The 20,587-nt window shown below is 40.3% G+C and overlaps 1 protein-coding gene across 15 annotated transcripts in view; it reads left to right on the top strand.

Moving 5' to 3' along the window:
- The window catches only part of RREB1 (ras responsive element binding protein 1), a 140,604-nt gene that overhangs the window by 13,906 nt on the left and 106,111 nt on the right, over nt 1-20,587 (top strand). For 2 of the 15 annotated variants that reach the window (XM_073332117.1, XM_073332112.1), the window contains exon 1: nt 4,548-5,484. The exons of the other annotated variants lie outside the window; for them this stretch is intronic. The gene's annotated coding sequence lies outside the window, so the exon portion shown is untranslated. Of the gene's footprint in view, nt 1-4,547; nt 5,485-20,587 lie in introns of those variants that run through there. 15 annotated transcript variants of the gene reach the window in all.

The raw sequence follows: 20,587 nt of genomic DNA, 5'->3' as shown, positions 1-20,587 counted from the left end.
AGTGAGGAGGGGGGAGCAGGAGGGAGCATCACCAGAAAGGCAGAGAGACTTGGCTCTTGGCCATGAGCAGGAGCAGCGACAGCTGTCTTCAGGGCCCCAGGAGCTAGTCACTTATGTCAGCAGAGCCAACACTCCTTAAACTCTGAGGGGGAATGATTGGATGGGAATTGTGTGAAGAAAACAGAGGGCAAGACCAGGAGTTGCTTTGTATAAAGCAACCTTTTTTTGTTTGTTTTATTCTCCTTGATACCAGGGAGACGGGATGGCTCAGGGTGTTAGTAATAAGATGTGGTGAAGCTTTTTACCTTGCAGGTTGACATTTCAAATTCAGTTCAGGGGAGCAATGAATTAAAGTCATTACCACCAGTTAGCTGTCTGAACTTTGAGACAGGTGCACATTGCAAAATTCCCCCCTATAATTGGCACTCCGTAGAGGGGTCCTGGATTGAATATATATGAGAAGTGAATTACCTTCTTATCTGTCCTGGGAGTAATTCTTCCCGTTCAGGGCTGAGACCGTTGGCAGGGGAGGCTACTTTGCAGGATCTGTTCAGTCTCCTGGCTCTCAGTCCCTCACTTTTCACAAGAAGACTAAATTATCAAGGTGAAGTGCTGCGTCCCCAATGCTCAGTACAATAATATTGTGCTGGGATGCCGTATGCCATACAATGAATAACCAATATAATTGACATTCTTTGGGATTTTTGTCATGGTCCTCTGTCAGGCTGAAGTTTTTGTTAAGACTCAGGCTAGTTTTACTAATAGGAACAGCACGTTGTATATTCCTCCAGAAATCTCACAAGTACTTCATAAATTTTAATACTTTAGCTGTGTCAACAGCCTGCTCAGGTAGAATAAGTACTATCCCCATTTTTGCAACTGGGAAACTGGCACATGAATGCTCCCAGTCTTGTGCCTGAACCAGTAGGTCATACTTCCTGTCTAGGAAGCTGAATACACAAAACTGTAGGTTCATAGACAACCATCATTTAATAGGTGGCATACAAGTACTAATAGAACTGAGAAATCTAGTCACTGCTGATATATTGGATCTAGCTTCCAACTGATGCGTGGTGGAACGTTGTGAATTTTTTGCATTTAAAAAGTGAGATTTTGTGCTTGTGAAAGGAGACAGGTCCACTGTTGTCAACCCTTCTCACCACTCACACCAGAGCCTGAGTAAATGAATGGACCTTTAAACCAGTCCATGATCTGAAATATTACAAACTTTGGCCGCTCTGGGATTAATGAGGGAAAGAAGTTGCAGAGTTAATGGACCGCTGCTGGAAAAGCCAGCCCAACAACTCCCCTTGATGTTCAGATGTAGGGACTTTGAGTGAGAATGCATCAGCTGACTTGATGTACTACTGATGCACAGAGCGCAAGAATGGAGTCAGTACACTGTCCAGGTCTGAACAAAGAGATGTAGAGGTTTGTGCCCAAACTGACCGTATGTTCTCTCAAATTGCATCACTGAAACCACTGCAGGAGATAGTGACTGCTCAATATTTTTATTTAATGCCTATTACATTACCAACCAGAGACTGCAATCAGGATTGATGCTAGGTGGTACAGAGACAAATACTAAAGCACTGCCCTTGTCCAGAAGAGCTTACAGATACAGATTGAAAAGTAGGAGTGACGAAATAGAACACTGCAAGATGGAGCCATCAGAATAGCTGCAAAACAACCAAGATGATAGTGATAGGTAATCTTTGGTCTTGTCCTGACTAGGATTTAAAGGTTGCTAGAACATGTTAGCCAACTTTCTAGCTAACTCTTTTAAAAGTCCAGAGTGGACAGAGCACGCAGCTTTTAACAGCTGCTGAAGTGGTTGAGTTAAAGCTTCGGTGGAGTCAAGGGTTTACCTTGAACAGCTGACACCTGTTAAAACTACAACTTGCCTTGTCTATGCTGGGATTTTAACATGTTAAAAATATACCTTTTTTCTCCTAATGAAGATAAGTCCATAGTCAGACATCAAGGAATGCTGAGGGCTACAGCCAGGGTTCTCTCTCCACCGTCATCTCAATAAACTTGTCCAATAGAGGCAGACAGGACACAGGAAGGTAGCACAATCATTAGAGGCTGTCCATAAATTACTTACTTGTTTTTTGGTGGGGTTTTTTCAAGACTCTCTCTCCCTCCCCCCCCATAACACTGAGACAAATGCACAGACTTAAGGACCCACCCAATGCATTATATAATTTATGGACAGCCTTTTAACACCAGGATATGGATAATTTGATCAAGGGCCTAATTATTTGAGTGATTACTGATCCCTGCCCTCCCTCTGAGAGGTTCCGTTAATTGACGAGAACAGTGTACCCAGTATCCCCCCACTGGATTTCTTCCCCCCCGCCCCGATGGTAGCCTGAAGCTTTCTAAGCACAACTAGAACCCTACGGAATGAAACTTGGCCAGACACCATAGGCATTTATCCTGTCCAGACGGGGTGCCCCTGCGGACACCATCCACATCCATGTGATACTAGCTATAAAAAGTTAGAAAACTCATCAAAACCGAGAAATACTTGAGTGTTTGCAGGTGATGGAAGCCGGGATTCACCAATCTACTGTGGTCTAAAAATTCGGCATAGGAATTGCACTGACTTGCTTAAAAAAAGGTTTATTGCTATAACTCTTTTCTACTCCCATCCCATTATGTTTATAATCTTTCAGCGTATTTGTATATGACACCTTTGAGATCTCTGTGGCAGGGACCTGTCTCTCTGTTCTATAAGGGAATTAGCACACTTTGAGACTGGAACAAATAAGAAGGCTTAAAAGAAGTTTTCCAAAGGAAATTATTTTGCTTTTCACACTATCTAAAATAACCCCACTTATTTTTATAGACCCTTATCCATTGAAGGACACCAAAGTGCTTTACAACTGTATAGATACATTATGCTACTGAAATGCAGCCACCTCTAGAGTGAAAGGCGGGGGGGCGGGGAGCTGAAGAGACGTATTGGCCAGGTCACCAGGAGGAAAACCCTTTCCTTATGAAAAGTGCTCTGCACTCTATAATGCTGACATAAACCAGAAAAGGAACCTTGGCTTCTAAAGTCTCTTTTTAACCTGTACACATTATACTGCATGATACTCAGGGTGCCTGGGATTGATGAAAAGGCTTAGTCAGTCTTGCTAAAGCTTGGCATTTAGCTGTAAATAGTGCAAATTTTAATGTCTGGGTGTCTGAGTCTCCTGAGTAGTAAAGGTACCTTTACTGGGTGTAAGAAAATAGCTACTTTTAAAAACAGAATTCTGTTGTTTGTTTGTTTGTTGAATCCTGGATACTACTCTTGTATTCAGCTTGTTGAATATAAAGGCTGCATTCAGTTTCTTAGTGTTAAAAGTGTTTTATAGATCTCTTTAAAAGTAGCAAAATTGGGTCCAGCTATAATTATGGCGTTGCACTGCTTTATAGTGGAGGCTGAATTTTCACTGCATCTCTATGTAAAACCAGTTTTTTAGCCCAGCATCTACAGTACAGTATATCTGTTAAATGAAGTGAAGGATCAGCTAAACAAAGTGAAGTTTTCATTTGAGGGGATCCTGACTTAAGTTGCCAACCATGGTTGTTGGTATGACCCATGAATTTCTTTACTTTTGGATTCAAGATTGGTCTTAAGGCACTCTGGCAGCGCTCTGTGTAATTGCTGTCCTGAGGGTTGTGTAGTTCACGTGAGGGCTAAGGAATTGAGCCCTAAATTGGCATGGACTTGGACTGTGGGCTTGACTTCTGCTTTCACATGCGTAATCAGGAGTGACTGTATGTGACAGTTGAGTTCCAGGATGTTAAAAACAATGTGAAAGCAGACCCTGGCTGTGTGCTAACTGCATTATTCTCAAGGTATGTAACTTAGACAACGAGATGTTTTTATGTTTATCTAACAGCTGCAGCCCAGGAGCCAAGAACATACCTGCATGGCCAAATCACCTCGCATTCTGTCCGAGTAGCAGGCTGAACATTGGGTATCTTTGTTGAGGGGCTGTAGGAGAAAGAGATGTCTTCCTGCCCCTTACTGTCCCTCACTGCCCAAGTACCAGAGTCACTCTACTAAGGTTACTTCAACTCATCAGCTGACCTAGCCTTCCTGCATGCCTCTGTCGCTTGGGATGGGCCATGGAATCCACACAGCTGTGCATCCCAATAGCTCCTTGTTGCACTGCAGGTAGCTTCTGCTAAACTGTGCTTTGTGGTGTACGCTTCTAAACCCTGTGCGGGGTTGGGCACCCAAAGCCATCATCAGTGCAAAGGAACCACATCTGTTCTGCTCCTGGGGCATGGACCTTTGCAGCCATGGAGTTGGAGGGTGGTTTTGCTATGTCATGCAGGTACAGTGCATCCCTTTTTATAAGGTGCTTTGTTAAACTTTTGATATAAACCATCTGTATTCTGACTTGCAACTCCATTAAAGTTAATTGCAGTTTTCCTCTCTGACTTCCACCAGTTGGTAGGTGCTTTCTTACCATTTAATGCTGGTAGCACACCGAAAGAAAGGCAGACATATTAGTTGAAGGCTTTTATAGGGGTTCACTACTTCTTCACCTGCCCTTCCATTTGAGACAAACTGTGATGTTTGCCTTCCAAGCTGCTATTTCACACAACTTCTTCACCACTCAGAAGTGAATACACACAGCAGGGTATGAAAGGATATGCTGATGAATCATAGAGGCACTTCTGCAGTAGGGAAAAATCCTAAATGGATTTCTCTGGGTGCTAGAGGGATGTTTTGTTGTTCTTGGAGATGCCTTTTTCTTATCTTTTATACTTAGTTTTGTAGGGAGGGACAAAATAGCTTTCTTTCTCTATTTTGATATCTGGGAAGTCCGTAATGATGAATTAGTGACCTCACTGTTATTTCCTTGGCCACCGAGTGTTCCTGTGACATCACTGTGACTGTTGTATGAATACATCTGAGAGCCCTCCCTCACCCAATCACCACCACCACTCCTCAGATACTAATCTCTTTGCTAGCAGGTGGAATACAGAAGTTTTATTGCTGTTGAAAATTGCTTTTTCAGTAGTTTCTTTTTTTATTTTAAGTTTGTGTCCATGTGACAATCTGCTTAAATCACATGTAAGTCATAAAAAGACTCCCCGCCCCCTCCCCCCAACATCTTGTTTGTTTGTTTGTTTTACTACCCAAGATTGTGGTCCAAGTTTTGTTTTGACTATACCAGGGTATATCTGGAGTAACTTCATTCAAGTCAGTTACTCCAAGTAAACCTGTGTAACCAAGAGCAGAATTTTGTCTTCTGTATCAACAGTTCATTTAAGCCATCTCTAAGGGCATGTCTACACTTGCCTCCAGAACAATTGATCCAGCGGGGGCCGATTTATCGCGTCTAGTGAAGACGTGATAAATCGACCACCAAGCACTCTCCCGTCGACTCCGGAACTCCACTGGAGGGAGAAGCATAGGCGGAGTCAATGGGGGAGCAGCAGAAGTCGACCTACCGCAGTGAAGACGCCGCGGTAAGTAGCTCTAAGTACGTCAGCTTCCGCTACACTATTTTCGTAACTGAAGTTGCGTAACTTAGACCAACTTAGCTCACGCCTCTTCTCCCCTCCTCCCTCCCCCCAGTGTAGACCAGGCCTCTCCGTAACTCCTAAGAGTGTAGCATATATTTGAGCAACTATTGCACATGTAAGGTCATGTTATAAGGTGCATGACTTAAGGCAGGGGTCCCCAACGCGGTGCCTGTGGGTGCAGTGGAGCCCACCAGGGCAGTTGTGTGCACCCGCAGGACACCGCACTGCCGAAATGGCGCCGCCAAGCAAGGTTGCTGGAGAACTGCCTGCCGAAATGCCGCCGGGAACCATTGCGGTTTCTCGGCAGCATTTCAGCGGTGATGCTTCTTTCTGCTGCCGCTTCTCAGCAGCGGGGTGTCTGACGCCCGCCAAAGTCTTCTGGGAATAGGAATGTGCTGTTCCCACAGAAAGGTTGGGAACCACTGACTTAAGGTGTGCTAAAAGCCAAGTAACACTGAACACGTGCATATAAGAGTGCAATAATTCTCTTGGAAATGTGCTTCATAGATTGTGTTAGTGCAGATTAAGTGTAGTAATAAAACATAGAGTATGGAGAAGTGTTGAAGCCTGCATATTATTGATCTAGACGATCCATGATATAATAATCTATCACAAAGGTTCATTTGTTTTCAAATTTCTAAAAGTTTATTTTATTTACTCAGGGCAAGACGGTGTAAAACCAGAAAACTCACAATGAAGTCTAAACCTTCATCCTAAACACACCTACTTCATATGTAGATATTGCAGCTGCCTGTCTATAGGCTCTGCAGTTCTGGGCAGTCTTGTGTAGCATGTGTACTGCAGTGCTTTTAGTACAAAGGAGTAAATTAGAAAAGTTCTGTCCTAACTTCTTTCCATGGCCTTCTTTTAAGCTGAATCTTCACCACTGTTCTAGTATGTTGATTGCTGTGGGTGGGGGCGGGATTTTTTTGTTTGCGTCAATAATTTTTACATCTATGATACAAGAAGCAATGATGAGTAGATCTACAGAAGATATTTTTAAACATACTGTGATTTTTCTAGAACTAACATTTTGAGATGAATAGAAGTCGAAGCTATAGCTGCATACAGTGTGAGACCAATAACTGATGTATGTGGAGTTTTTTTTTTTTTTTTTTTTTTCCCCCTAGGAAAACAGACTTTATATTATGAAGGAGAGGCTGCTTCATAGATGCAAAATTAAATGGTAGTTCATTTCAGACATCTTAACATGGGCGATATTTTGTTTTGGGTCATGTTATTTTTATATAAACTATGCATAGTTTCATGAAGTATATAGGCAGTAGTTTCTCCCTTTTCCCACCTCCACTAATGTTGAGAATTAGACTGTTTTTGCCAAGTAAGTAAAATTTGTTTAGCACCATCTGTGTGAGCAATTATACCTTTCACTTACCTATTCGATTTTTTAAATATTTAAAAATAGACATTTCTGTTAAAAACTGTTACTAAGAACAGCTGTTTTGGTTCCACTCTTTCCTTAATAAGCTAAATTGATTATTTAGTGTTTACCTTTTGCCTTTTTTCCTCCGCTGCAGAGCATATATTCCCCAAGAATTAAATTTCATTTCTATGGAATGCTTAGTTTTAGATGTGCTTTTTCAAATTTGGAGACAGTATCCACTAGGGGTTAGAGAAAAGGTCTGGGAGTCTGGAAACCTGGGTTGTTTTGATGACTGTTGTTGGCTTGCTGCGTAGCCTTGGGCAAATTGCCTAACTTCTGTGCCGGAGGCCTGATCTCCACACAGTTTTGTGTAACTATGTCAGGGATGTGATGTTTATTTATTTAATTTATAACCAATATAGTTATACTGATACAGCCCCTAGTGTGGGTGCAGTTATACTACTATAACTTATATCACTTCGTCTATGGGAATAAGCTATACAGGTATAAGCACTTTTTCATCCCCGTAATACTGCCTCCATGCAAGAGTGATTGTACAGCTTTAATGATACCAGTATAGTAAAAGTGGTGCAACTTTTCTGTATAGACCAGGCTTGAGTTTCCCTCTCTGTAAAATGTGAATAATCCTTTATAAAGCACTTTGCATCAGAGGAAATGCACTTTAAAAGTGCAAAGTAATTATTTGTAGCAATAGTAATTTTGTATGGTTTCAAGCCTTTTGTATTTGATGTGAGACTAGTATGAAAAGAACTTGGAAATCAGCTCTCAGAAAGGAAAAGGACAAGCTAACCTTGGCACCTGGGGCCCTGGCTATTGTGCTTCAGAAAGGAAGTGAAACATGTTGAGCTCCCTGACGTGATATTCTCACAGAAGATGGAGGAAGTTGCTACAGTTGAAACTGTAATTCTGGATCTCTTCTTGCTTGGTTTAAGGGGGTGGGGTAGGGAAGGAGGGTTACACAAAGCGCAAAAAAAAAAAAAAAGAAGCCACAGGCAAAGTTAGATAAGTTGCTGACAAAACTGCTAATGGACGTTGTTTGGGAGGGAAGGGCTGTAGAACAGAGAATGTTTCCTCTGCTGGCTGTTTATGAAGAGAAAGGTAATGAGGGAGGCAGCAGGGGAGTGATGGAGGAGAGAATAGAATGGCTGCTTCTCTCTCTCTAGTTGCTGACTAAACAGTTCTGTCAGCTGGCAGTCGACACAGCCTGAGGATTCGAGATAGCTCCTGGAGGGTGGGGATGGTTACAGGGGGGAAGGGCTGGTAGTGCTTCAGCAGCAACTGCTGCTTCTGCAGCTCAGTTGCAGTTCAGAGAAGTTTTTTAAACCATGAAGAATACTCACGGCACTGACTTTCCTTGGAGTTTATATTGTGTGTACGTGTGTGTGTGTGTGTGTGTGTCTGTCGTTTTCACTTGCTAAGTATTTAAGCAATATCTTTTAAAAGAAGAAACTCAAGGGTTTGTCTACACTGGAGATTTTTCTAGTTATGCTGGTTTAATTAAACAGAGAGAACTTCCCATCTGGCCACTCTGATTCCAGAATAAGAGGAGCTTTTTGGGGGGTTAGTTTAAGCCACTTCCAGAGTGACACAAGCTAAACCACCCCCAACGAGCCGGCAGTAGCCATATCGGCAGGGGAGCGTCTCCTGCTGAGATAGTGCTGTCCACTCTGGTGCTTTTGTTGGTGAAACTTCTGTCGATCAGGGGTGTGAAAAAACACCCACACCCTGACTGGCAAGTTTTACCAACAAAAGTGCTCGTGCAGACGTACTCTTATTTCAGAATAAGGCCCTCCTGCTAAATCAGCGAAACACTTTTAGCTACTCCTTGATGCTAAAGTAGCCGCCTTGGATTTGTAGGAAGAAATAGTTCTCTATCAAGGCTATGATGTATGCAGTGTTGTTGTAGCTGTGTCGGTCCCAGGACATTAGTGAGACAAGGTGGGCGAGGGAATATCTTTTATTGGACCAGCTTCTGTTAGTGAGAGAGACAAGCTTGTACAGAGCTCTTCTTCAGCTCTGGGCTGTGTGAAGAGCTCTCTGTAAGCTAGAAAGTTTCTCTCTCCAGCAGAAGTTGCTCCAATAAAAGATATTCCCTCACCCCGCCTTGTCTTTCTAAGGCTATGATGTGGCAGCCCTAGAGACATTTTAATGATCCCTGCTAGAACTATGATTCTGCTAGAACTAACGCTATTTTTCATACAGATGACTGTCGGAAGCATGTCATAAGGATGGAATAAGATCCTTGAGTTGTTTCCTCTTTCAGTCATGTGCTTGCTTTCTTTGTTTTGTAGCTGTAAGTAAAGGATGGGTGAACGTGAATCACTTTATACCAGTTAACTCCTCTTCCTTATGACTCTGCAATGAGCAAGATAGCGAGTCTCTGTCTTGACAGGTGAAAAAGGGAGTGTTTCAGTTAAGCTCAATTGAAAAAGCACTCAATGCTTGTTAAGATTCAGGCTGATACATTGGAAGCCATTTTAACTGGCCATGCACAGCTTCAACTGTGTTAGTCTCTACATCCTAAGAAGTGTTAAGAGAGCTTTTTTGGTCCTGCTAAGCCAACTGGATGATTGAAAAGCACACACTCATTTTGCCAGTCAAGACAGAGGTAGAGAGACACAGGAGCTAATGTTCCAATGCTGGCTAGTAATAAAGCACTGATGTTATGGTTGGTATAATTTGCTGTTGTGGATTTTAAATCTTTTTAATTCTTATCTGCCAAAGGAAATTCCTCATGCATCAAGAAATACAAATGTGTTCCCAAAGAGCTGTCAAGTTTGTAGAAACTTTTCTGTTGTGACGTGGAAACCTGTATAACGCCACATAGTTTTAATTCATTTCACCTTCACACCATGCCCATCCATCACTTTAACACAGTTCTCAAAATTGGTGAATTTTGTTCTTCTTACTTCATAACTTAGAGGTGTGTAGTTTGTACACACAAGTTAAACAGTGGTATTTTCATAGTACTTTGCATTCCTGTGTTGAAAGACATGCTGGCAGTTGGATTTTAGTTCCCTGTTGATCTAGACTAATTAGGTGTTTGCTGCTTGATGTGGAGATGCTATAAAATACATTAGTGATTGTTGCACTTAAGTGCATAATTACTGACTTAATTATTCCACAGTCCCCTGTTCTCTTTAAACACTAAAATAATTTACCTTGCATTTAAAAAAATAAAATAAAATCAGCACTTGTGCTACATTTTTTTTAAAGAGGATTTTAGGATTCACTGTGTTTGCTTTTACCTATCACAAAAAGAGAGAGAAATCCACTGGGGAAGAAAATTAATCTGTTGTAAAACTGCTCATAATTTTAGCCATTATTGTTCTGTAAGATCAAATACTTGCTAGTGTACATTATTTACATGTCTACAAAATAGCCATGGTAGCCAAATGGGTCATGATGCTTCAAAAACTGAATTCAGTTGTACCCCATTTCTCCTACTACTGTACACTTGGCTCTAGGGCCTGATTTTCAGAAATACTGAGCAGCCAGACATTGCTGCGAGCCCTTTTGAAAATCAGGCTTGTAGTATGTGGGATGGAAAGTTGTGTAGGTCTAGGTAAACAATTTTTAAAAATATTTTGATATGTTTGTAAAACTTCAGTGAGTGTTTCTTCCATTTTGTTGAATAAAATCAGTTAAATAGTTTACCTGGTGCACAAGATGTGAAAGGCAATTAGAAAATAATTTAGATGATCTATGAAAAGAGAGTTTGTCACTGAACTGGGAGACTGGTTTGACCTTCTTAGCCTTATGAGCTTGTCTGTGGTTTCCAGCCAAAGGCTCTCACTTTGAGAGAGCCTCACTTTTAGTGCTGAACTATTTTTTGACGCACTGAATGAATGCAATATGTTAACACTCCTGTAAGTCCCAGAATTGCTTGGCTGCCCCTTGCCCTGCCTGCCTCATACTGGCTGAAAAGGTACCATTGTTTGCTCTGCAAACAGTGGGTGATGTTTGTTTCCAAGGTGACTGTGATTCTATTGCAGCCGTTTAGTACAAAAAAAAAAGTTGGTTTTACGCACCTGAGAGCATCCTGCTCTGACAAAAGGACAATGAGGGCAGAAAAGAGACAAGGTGGTGAGTTTTCTGGTAGCGCTGTAAATGGCTGTAAAAAGATAGAAATGTGGGCATTTGAAGAAGTAACATGCAAAATGTCAGTAAGCTAAAATTAAGAGTGGTGATGTATATTTCTTAGCATGAACCCAATGTCTTGTTAAAACCAAAACTGTAGCGGTAAGCCTGTCAAAAATACTTAAATTATTATTTATTGTATTTTAAAATGCACATTTTAAAAGTGCTTGAGTGAAGATAAGCACTTTATGAGAAGGCCCTACTTCCCTTCTTAACTAACATGTGCTCAGGCAGCTGCTGAAATGTTAAACCTTGTAGTTTGTTTGAACAGCCAAAATAATATCGTTTTCTCCTCTGAAACAGACACAAAGTATGCATTTATTTATTTATTTATTTAAAAAAGAGGTTTGGAAGGTTTTGTTAAAGAAGGGATGTATAAAATTTCCAACTGAAAAACTGGAAAAAGGAATTCAGTAATTCTGCTAAGCCTTTCTGGACACGTAGATGTTTTAAAAACATCTACTTTGGGTTAAATTATGCATCCCACAGAAAGTAGGCCACAGTCACCAATACTTGATTTCCCTTTTTCTTTTATGTGTTCTAGAAAACAAACTTTTTGAGTATGAGTCTCACAGTATCAGTGACTAACTCTCTCAAACAATTGAAGAGATGGATTTAAAGTTCTTGGTTTTTTTTCATTTTTTTTTTCCCCCCGACTACTGACACTTGTATTTGGGCAGTGAAAAAGCCTAGTTAAGAAGTAAAATGTGTGCACTTTTTTTTTTTTTTAATTGGTTATGGATGCGGTTAGCAGAACTTTGCCTTTCTTTTCCCCCTATCAGGTTTAGTACAGTTCATACGCAGGTTTCAGTAAACATTAACCACTTTTATCAGGCCTCGTAGCATGCTAAATGGTTAGCAAAGAGCATGTGCCGAGAGAGACAGATGAAATGTACAAGTCCAAGGTCAAAAGGATGGTAGATTTTTCTTTATTTTAACAAGAGGCAGAGATGACTACAGTTTGTGAAAAGGGTAGATTTGTGTAAAAAACAAAACAAAACAGGTTTTTCTCCTTTTATCTTTCATTGAAACAAAAGTATTCAAGTGTAATTTAACGTGTGTGTGTTGGTTATAGTGGATTTGTTCTGATTTTTCTGTCCTAACACGCTACTTCAGAGAATAACAAATTAACTTTTCAACAACTTTGTTCAAAATTGGGCCTGCTCCTATATAGCAATGACAAACTGCCCATTAATTTCAGTGGTGCAAGATGGAGCCCAAAGAGCAAGAGATCTTGGCTCCCATGAAGAAATGATGGGAAATCATCCTGAGTAGAAACTGGATTTAGAAGAATCTTTTCTTCTCTTAGATGAGGTGAAGATTTTCTTGGATTGCCCTTTCTTTTTTTCTTTTTTAATTGTATCGGTAATACAGTACTACTGAATTCTCTGTAAAGTAACATATACACTGAACAGCTGAGAAATGAAAATTAGGTAAATTGTGATTGCAGTGATTTAATTATAAATTGGTCAGTCTCTAAGGTGCCACTAGTACTCCTTTTCTTTTTGCGAATACAGACTAACATGACTGCTACTCTGAAACCTTAATTATATGAGGTATCAAAGAAACAGTAATCAGAACACAAAGCAAGGCCTGCCATAATAATAACTTTTGAAATATAAGGTGCAAGTGGTCAAGTACTTAGTATTTCATTAAAATAATTTATTATGCTAATCAATACACCTGATCCCCCACCTCCAGCCAAAGAACAGTTTAGTTAAATTATTTTAATGCTCGTTTTGATTTTTGTTTTCTAGGAAACATTATGCAAAGATTATGATTAAGCAGAAAGTTGTAGCCCTACCTTAAATCTTCAAAAATTAAAAAACAAACAAACAAAAAAACCCCCAAACCAACGCAACCCAAACCCACTATAAATGAAATGAGTGAAATTTGAGGAACACTTTGCCGTACAGACATGGCCTTCAAATAAGTATAATGTGTGCATAGTTAAAATCTTATCTTTTTGTGTATTTGGTGATGAAAATAGATTCAGTGCAGGAAACTAGAGGAATCTCATATAGAAATATTAGCTGCCTCACTCAGCAAACAGCTTCCTTGAGCTGAGCATTTTGGGGCAGCGGGGTACAGTTTTCTGTTGGCAGGGCATGTTTTGAATGCTTTGAGTCCGATTCTCCTCTCACATATTGGAGTGTAAATCAGGATTGACTCCATTAAAGTCAGTGGAGTCACACCAGTATGAAAGAGGAGGATCAGACACCTTTGTTCTGTCTTAAGTTGGGGGATGTGAAGAAGAGGCAGAGAGGGGCATTCTAGCTGAAATAAGTTACACATGCATACAGCTTGTTTTAACTCAAACACATCTGTCATAAGCTAAAACAAGATGGTTCAAGTTTTAATTTTTTATTTGTTTTTCATATTTTGCCTTGGGAGTGGGGTGGGGTGGGGGAAGAGAGGGAAAGTGCAGATGTGTCAGGCTGGATTTGTGATGTCTAAAGTTTCTGATACACTGTGAGAACACTGTAAAGTTCTCTCTTGCTCTCTCGGTGATGGATGACACCTTCTGCTGTAACAGTGCACTGCTGTCAGTCAGTGGAGCGAGAGCAGGGCAGAACAGCTGGGTGGAGCATAATGATTGGTCCAGAAGCACCACATGAGGAAGGGAGGAGGGAAGCTACTGCTGCTACAGTTGGCCAATGCTCTTTCCTTGTACTTTGGCCTGCATCTTCATGCCTGTAGCTCTACTGAAGTGGGGGGAGAGGGGGAAAGAGAGAGATTAGTTTTAAAGACAGTCTTGTAATTACAACCTTTTTAGTGTTGCAGTATTTCACCTAAACATACAAAGAACTTACTGTGGTTTTGATCTTAAATAACAGCAACATTTAACAAATCACCATAAACAAGTAAAGTAAAAAGCTGCATGTTTCAGACAGGATTTTTTTTTTTTTACCTGCTTGTAAAATGACTTTTCAATTAGTATTATTGTAATCATTTCTGCAAATATAATACAAACTTTATTTCAATAAAATTGTACTGATCAAAGAAGTAATCAGAAAAGAAAAATATTACCATTAATCTTGAAATGTCTTGCCAATCATTACCAAGTTCTGTAATCCAGTAATTCCTGACCAACTTTTGTTCTTTCACATCAGTAACCCCACAGATCATACTGTGAGTCTTCAGCTTGCTTGCAGTTTTGGGGAAAGAAACCCCATCTCCTGAATAGCTTACCACTTTGGTCTGCCTTTATAGCTGCTTCTATGTGGACAGACGTGCCCACTGCTGACCTGTGAGACCAAAACTCTCCTCTCTCAAGGGTTTTAATGCTAAAATTTTGCCTTGCTCTTTACACTAATCACAGATTGAAGCACTTCACGAAGTCAGAAGGGGATATATGTACATGAATCCACTTCTAGATTATATCCTCACAAAGGCTCTATCCAAGGAAAAAGCGCTCGGGTATGGACTTCCAACTAGAGCCAGTTGAAAAACTTGAAAAATGTCATAACAAAAATTTGTTGGGACTTTTTAAATTAAAAATGTGGGAAGTTTAGAGCTCTCCTGAAAAATTCAGTTGCTAACGCAGCGTGGTTTCCTGGGTGAATAGGGAAAAGAGCCTAGCCAATAACAGACTTGACCTCCACCAAACATTAATTCGTATGGAAAGACATCAGAAAACTCTGTGCAGCATATGGAAGATTTGAAAAAACCTAGTAGAAGAAGTGCAGTGGATCACGAGCCCGCTAGGCATGGTTGTCCAATGCGAGATCTTCCATATGAGGCTAATAGAAGGTTTTGTTTTGGCACTCCCACCAAGACTGCCACCAGCATGACCAGGCCTCCAAAGTTCAACTCTCTCCCAATCTGATGTAGTCTGACACACTCTTTCCCACTTCTCCCACATGTAGATGGAAAAATTCAGATTCCCTGAGAGACACCAGATTTCAGAACTGCACTGATTGGGGTGGATCTAGGGAAATAGATCCCTCCATAGGAACAACCTAGAGACATGGCTGTCAAGGGGAAATAAGTACACCATCTATCTTCAGGAACAGAGAGACGTAAATGGAAGCCCCAAGCTACTATTTTTGTCCATACCAAACCCATGTAGTAACGAGAGACCATAATATTGTGCTGGGATATCAGATCTGCTTCTCTGCGATGGGAAGCTCGCCTGTTACTCTTCTAGGAAGAACCTCCTGTCTGGCAAGGCTTCTAACATCCACAGAAGGAACATCACCGTGCTGGATTGGCTGAGCCACCAAACAATAGACCAGGCAGGAATGGTGGTGCCTATGCACTGATAGCTTTCATCTAGTGATGCAGAGTTTTGGCTATATTGAACTAGATATATTTGCCTACAGATGCAGCTTCAATAAAGACAGAGTTCTTCTCAAGAAAAAGGCAGTAGGGAGCCGTCGGCGAACGCACTATCCTAAACTTAGCTGACCGGTCTACTTTATGCCTTTTCTCTCTATCTTCCATTCTCCACAATGCAGCATAAAGTCTTTACAGTATTGTCAACGTTTGCTTATTGGTAGGCTGCATTCCTCCAAACCCACTGGAGGATTTGTGGACTTGTCAATGCAGAAGAACTGGGAAATATATCCCATATGTATTTGAAAATCTCCTTTCTTCAAATGAGCGATCCACTGTTGTGACTAGGGTGACCAGATAGCAAGTGTGAAAAATCGGGACGAGGTGGAGGGTAATAGGAGCCTATATAAGAAAAAGACCCAAAAATTGGGACTGTCCCTATAAAATCAGGACATCTGGTCTTGTGACCCTTCCTTATTGCAGATGTGTAACAGTGCTGAAATTTACCGCAGGAAATGGCATTGCACGCTCTGTAGTAGAATGTTCAAATGAACATTTAACTTTCTACTATTACACGTAAGGCTAAACACCCTTCTCGGTGCCTACAATATCAAGATCCATTTTTCAGCTATAGATTCATAGATTTTTTTTAAAAGCCAAAAGGTGCCGCTGTAATCTAATCCGACTTCCTGGGTAACACAGGATATATAATTTCTCCAACTACAGAGTTGTCTCATCTAGCAGATATTTATGGAGAAAGGGCTCTGTTCTTGAACTGTTGTGGATCTGCCCCCAGACTTCAAGCAACCTGTAATATCTGTGGATCTGTCTTAGTTGAGGGGGGGAAAAAAATTTCCAGGCAAGTGAGGATAAACTTTATTTTTATGATGATGATGTATGTTGTCATGACTAATTTGAGCATTGGCTCTCCCACTGAATTCCGGTTGGGTTTTGTATAGAAAGAGGTAAATTGGAATAAGCATCATGCAGTGAAATTTTGTACTAAAAATTAGTTAACCAGAATGCTTATTAGTCACGGTTTGCATTGTGGTACTTGGGTGTTTCATTATGCTTGAGAGACCAATATGTTTTGATTTTATTGATTCAGGGCTTGCAAAGCTGATACACTTCTTTGTTTTAGAGGATAGCGAGTGTCAAACTTTGTAGCCATTGAGATGTTCTGTTTACTTATTATGACAAAGGACAGTTGGGTTTTAGAACCTGTCTGAAAGGTTTTAAGCCCAGTGTAAACAAAACCTTAAGTCCTATCAGTCACACTTTCAGGGTGCTTCTAGTGTAAGCCCCGACAGACCCTCAACTGTAACAGCTCTGATGGATGCCACAGCAGAGCTCCAACTTTTAAAAAATTTATTAAAGGGATTGTGTAAGCTGACATTTAGCTAGTACCAGATGTTCCCTTTTTGTTACCAATCTGGAGGTGGCATAATTAATAAGGCAATAATATGAAATTGTGCAACGCTTATTTGGTCTGTCAAGTGTGGGTTTTGTATACTCCTGAGTTTTTATTTAAAAATACCAGTTCATTAAACAAAGTTATTATCTTTCTGCCTCCTTCCCTTGATGTGCTTGCTGTTCTGTTGTGTGTGTTCCTCCTTTTTGAGTAGCATTTGCTGTATACTTGGCTCGGTGGACCCTAGCTGATGCAGTAAGAGTGTGATGATAATGGTGGTTTTTGTTTTTCTCCTTTCTTTATTAATATTTCTTTTGCATATAATTTTTTCTGTAGCTCAGACGGCTCCCGCTCAGCCCCTTTAGCCATACCCTCTCTCAGAAAACGTCAGCAACTGATTGTTTCATTTGCAGGACTTAGAGCCCCTAGACAGAGGCTCTTCCAGTTCTATGAATGCACCATTTGTTGCTGAGGGCACAACTGTTAGATATAACTGGCTGCATCCCACTCTGCTTGGGACCAGCATGCCCTGTAACAGGTCTTTGCATAAACCAGATTTTTGTATTAAATGGCACCATTTTGTCCACAGCAGTAGTCTTTTTTCCTTTTTGTGAAATGATTTACATTTTTCAGATGCAAATTATAGAAAGAATATTGATGTCCTGAAAAACACTACTATAAAGGCTACTGAACGAGCATAGATTCTAATTTTAAGGAAATGCAGGCTTATTTCATGAGTTTACCAGTTTCTGATATCGTCTGCTGGATTTCTATTAATAAATGGAAAACTTATTCCTTAATTTATTTGGGTGGGGAAGACTTGTTACCAACTTAATATTTAAATATTTTATAAACAGACACACGATACAGCATAAACACAGATCAAGTGATCCAGATATTCATTCAACTAGTTTAGAGGAAAATGCATTTAGTATTTTGGAGGTAACAGTAATATTCATTGATATTTTTCTTCTATCCTTTTTCTTAAACCCACATCCCAGATGTAACTTTTAAATTATCTATATGTTTGAGACTCTCCTTTGTGTAACAGATTAATTAAACATTTAAAACAAAAAGCCCTCTGGCTCTAAAATATCAGCTGCATTTGACATCTGACGTCAGGCATGTCTCATTTCCCACTAACCCTTGACCTCTGTGGTTTGGCCATTCTTGTAGGTTCATAGTGTTCAGTACCTAAGATAGAAACTGTGAAGATGGATTGAGCCTGTTGATATCAGCAGTTTAAACAGTATTCAGTTAGGTTTTGGGGAATCCAAAGGGGACTGTATTTAACATTGGGTATCCAGCATAGCCCTCATCCTAGTGTAAACATAATGTTTCACAGTAGAGGTTTCCACAGTTTACATTTGTGTTTTTGTATTTAACTCACAGCAGTGGTATAAACTAGAGCAGTGGTTCTCAAACTTTGGTACTGGTGACCCCTTTCACATAGAAAGCCTCTGAGTGCAACCTGTCCTTATAAATTTAAAAAAACAGTTTTAACACCATTATAAATGCTGGAGGCAAAGCCTGGTTTGGGGTGGAGGCTGACAGCTCGTGACCCCCCACCCTCCTATAAGAATCTTGTGATTCCCTCCCCCCCCCACCCGAGGGGTCCTACCCCCAGTTTGAGAACCCCTGGACTAGAGGATCATTTCTAACTTGGCTATATAAGTATAGGCAGTTCCAATAGAAGGTGGATTTGGGCTCTCAGTTGAATCTTTGAAGTCCTAGCAGCTAATCAGAGTTTGTAATTTTATTAATCTCTGCCAAAGTCAGCAAGGAGTTGTCCCTCAGAAATGTGATGTGGTTCTCCTGTCTCTTCTCCCTACACACGCACCAAAACTGAAACTTAAAAAAACTATCATTCCTTTCTGAAAGTGCTATCACAGTAAAATATTTTCACATGCCTTTATCATCTCTTTAAAGATAGAATTGAGAATAAGTGGCAAACATTTTTAGCTTCCCTTCCCCCCCCTTTTAAAAAAAAAATGCAACGAGGAATTTTTTTCAATCTTTCTTTGGGTACTTGAATGATTCAAAACATTGAAGAGTGCTGATCCTACTCATATTAATTTATCCTCCAAGCAGAAATAGAAATACAGCGTGCATTCTTTCTGTGAGGATTTTCCCTTTCTACTGGTCTTTTTTGCACTCACTACCCACATAAAATTACCCACGGGATAAGGATGGGAGGGGGAAGCCTGTTCTTTTCATGTGACTGCAGCACAATTAATAATTGTAACAGATTTCAGGCCCCAGTGTGACCAAGAAACTGATTTTAAGATCATTTCTGGTAACTCAACAGAAAACTTACAAGAAACTCTGCATGTCTCAGCATCCTGGCAAATCCAAAGAGAGAAGCAGATCCACTTTCTCTAATTATTTATTCATTTCATATGCATTTTTATTGTACAGGACACACAAACAAAAGCAGGCTTTCCCAGAGGGGCTGATAAGAAAGGTCTTGTAAATACAGCTATAAAAATGTATTCAGGTTTCCAAGAGGCTCTCTCTTTTTTCCGTGTCTTAAAAAAGATCTTGATAAGAATGCATCAGGTCCTACATTGCAGCAGGTTCAATGCTGCCGTAGATTTTTTTTTTTTTTTTTAAAGGATTAGTTTAAGCATTTGTCTTCAACACTTCAGTCTTACCTGTGTTGCAGATGTTTTGTCTCTGCAGTTTGGGAGAGGGAGAGGATGTTGCAGTCTGTTCTAATGGACTTAGAAGTCTTTCCTAAAGTCCATAAAAACCTGACTGAAAACCCAGGCAATATAATTTGCCTCATACTGATTGGTCTGGGGGATATCCTATACTCTGAAGGTCATCTCATGATCTTTCTTTTTAGTTGACATGGTTGGTTTCTTGAAATGTGTTTTATGTATGTTGATGCTGCAACTGAGCTGTAGTATGTGTTGCTGAGCTTGTAAAGGTCCTTGTTTTCTACTTTCCTTTCTTTAGCCACCATTCCTGTGTTACTGAACTCCCATGATTAATATGTCTGTTGCTTAAAATGGCTACTGAACCATCACCCAGTTCTTCCCACCAGTTAGAAACTGCTTATCCTGAGTTTAAAGAGAACCAAAATATCTTAGAGTTGATGCTTTTGTTGCTAAGCAGGTAAATTTCTGATCTGCAGGCTATCCATTTAACCCTGTAAATGCCCCCCATAATGCAAAAGTGAAGAAATGTTTGTCTTTACGATGCCGTGATGGCGGCGGCTGCTGCTGCTGCTCCTTCTTTGCGCTGTGCTAGCTTTTCAGGGCAAGTACTCTGTTTAAAAAAAAACAAAAACCAAAACCCCCAAACTCACAAACCCCCACAATCGTAGGTTACTAAATTATTTTTAGAGTGGTGGCCGTCTTAGTCTGTATCAGCAAAAAGAACGAGGAGTACTTATGGCACCTTAGAGACTAACACATTTATTTGAGCACAAGCTGTCGTGGGCTAAAACCCACTTCATCAGATGCATACAGTGGAAAATACAGTAGGAAGATATATACACAGACAGAGAGAGAGAGAACATGAAAAAATGGGTGTTGCCGTACCCACTATAACAGAGTGATCATTTAAGGAGCTCACCTTAACTGATCACTCTTGTTATAGTGGGTACGGCAACACCCATTTTTTCATGTTCTCTGTGTGTGTATGTATATATATCTTCCTACTGTATTTTCCACTGTATGCATCCGATGAAGTGGGTTTTAGCTGACGAAAGCTTATGCTCAAAAAAATGTGTTAGTCTCTAAGGTGCCACAAGTACTCCTTGCTCTAATTTCTTCTTGTTTTTGTTTTTTGCTTTGGTTTGGTAGAAT

This window comes from Lepidochelys kempii, chromosome 2 (assembly GCF_965140265.1).
Source record: "Lepidochelys kempii isolate rLepKem1 chromosome 2, rLepKem1.hap2, whole genome shotgun sequence".
NCBI lineage: Eukaryota > Metazoa > Chordata > Testudines > Cheloniidae > Lepidochelys > Lepidochelys kempii.
Note: the sequence above shows the minus strand (reverse complement) of the source record. Positions and strands in the feature narration are given on the sequence as shown.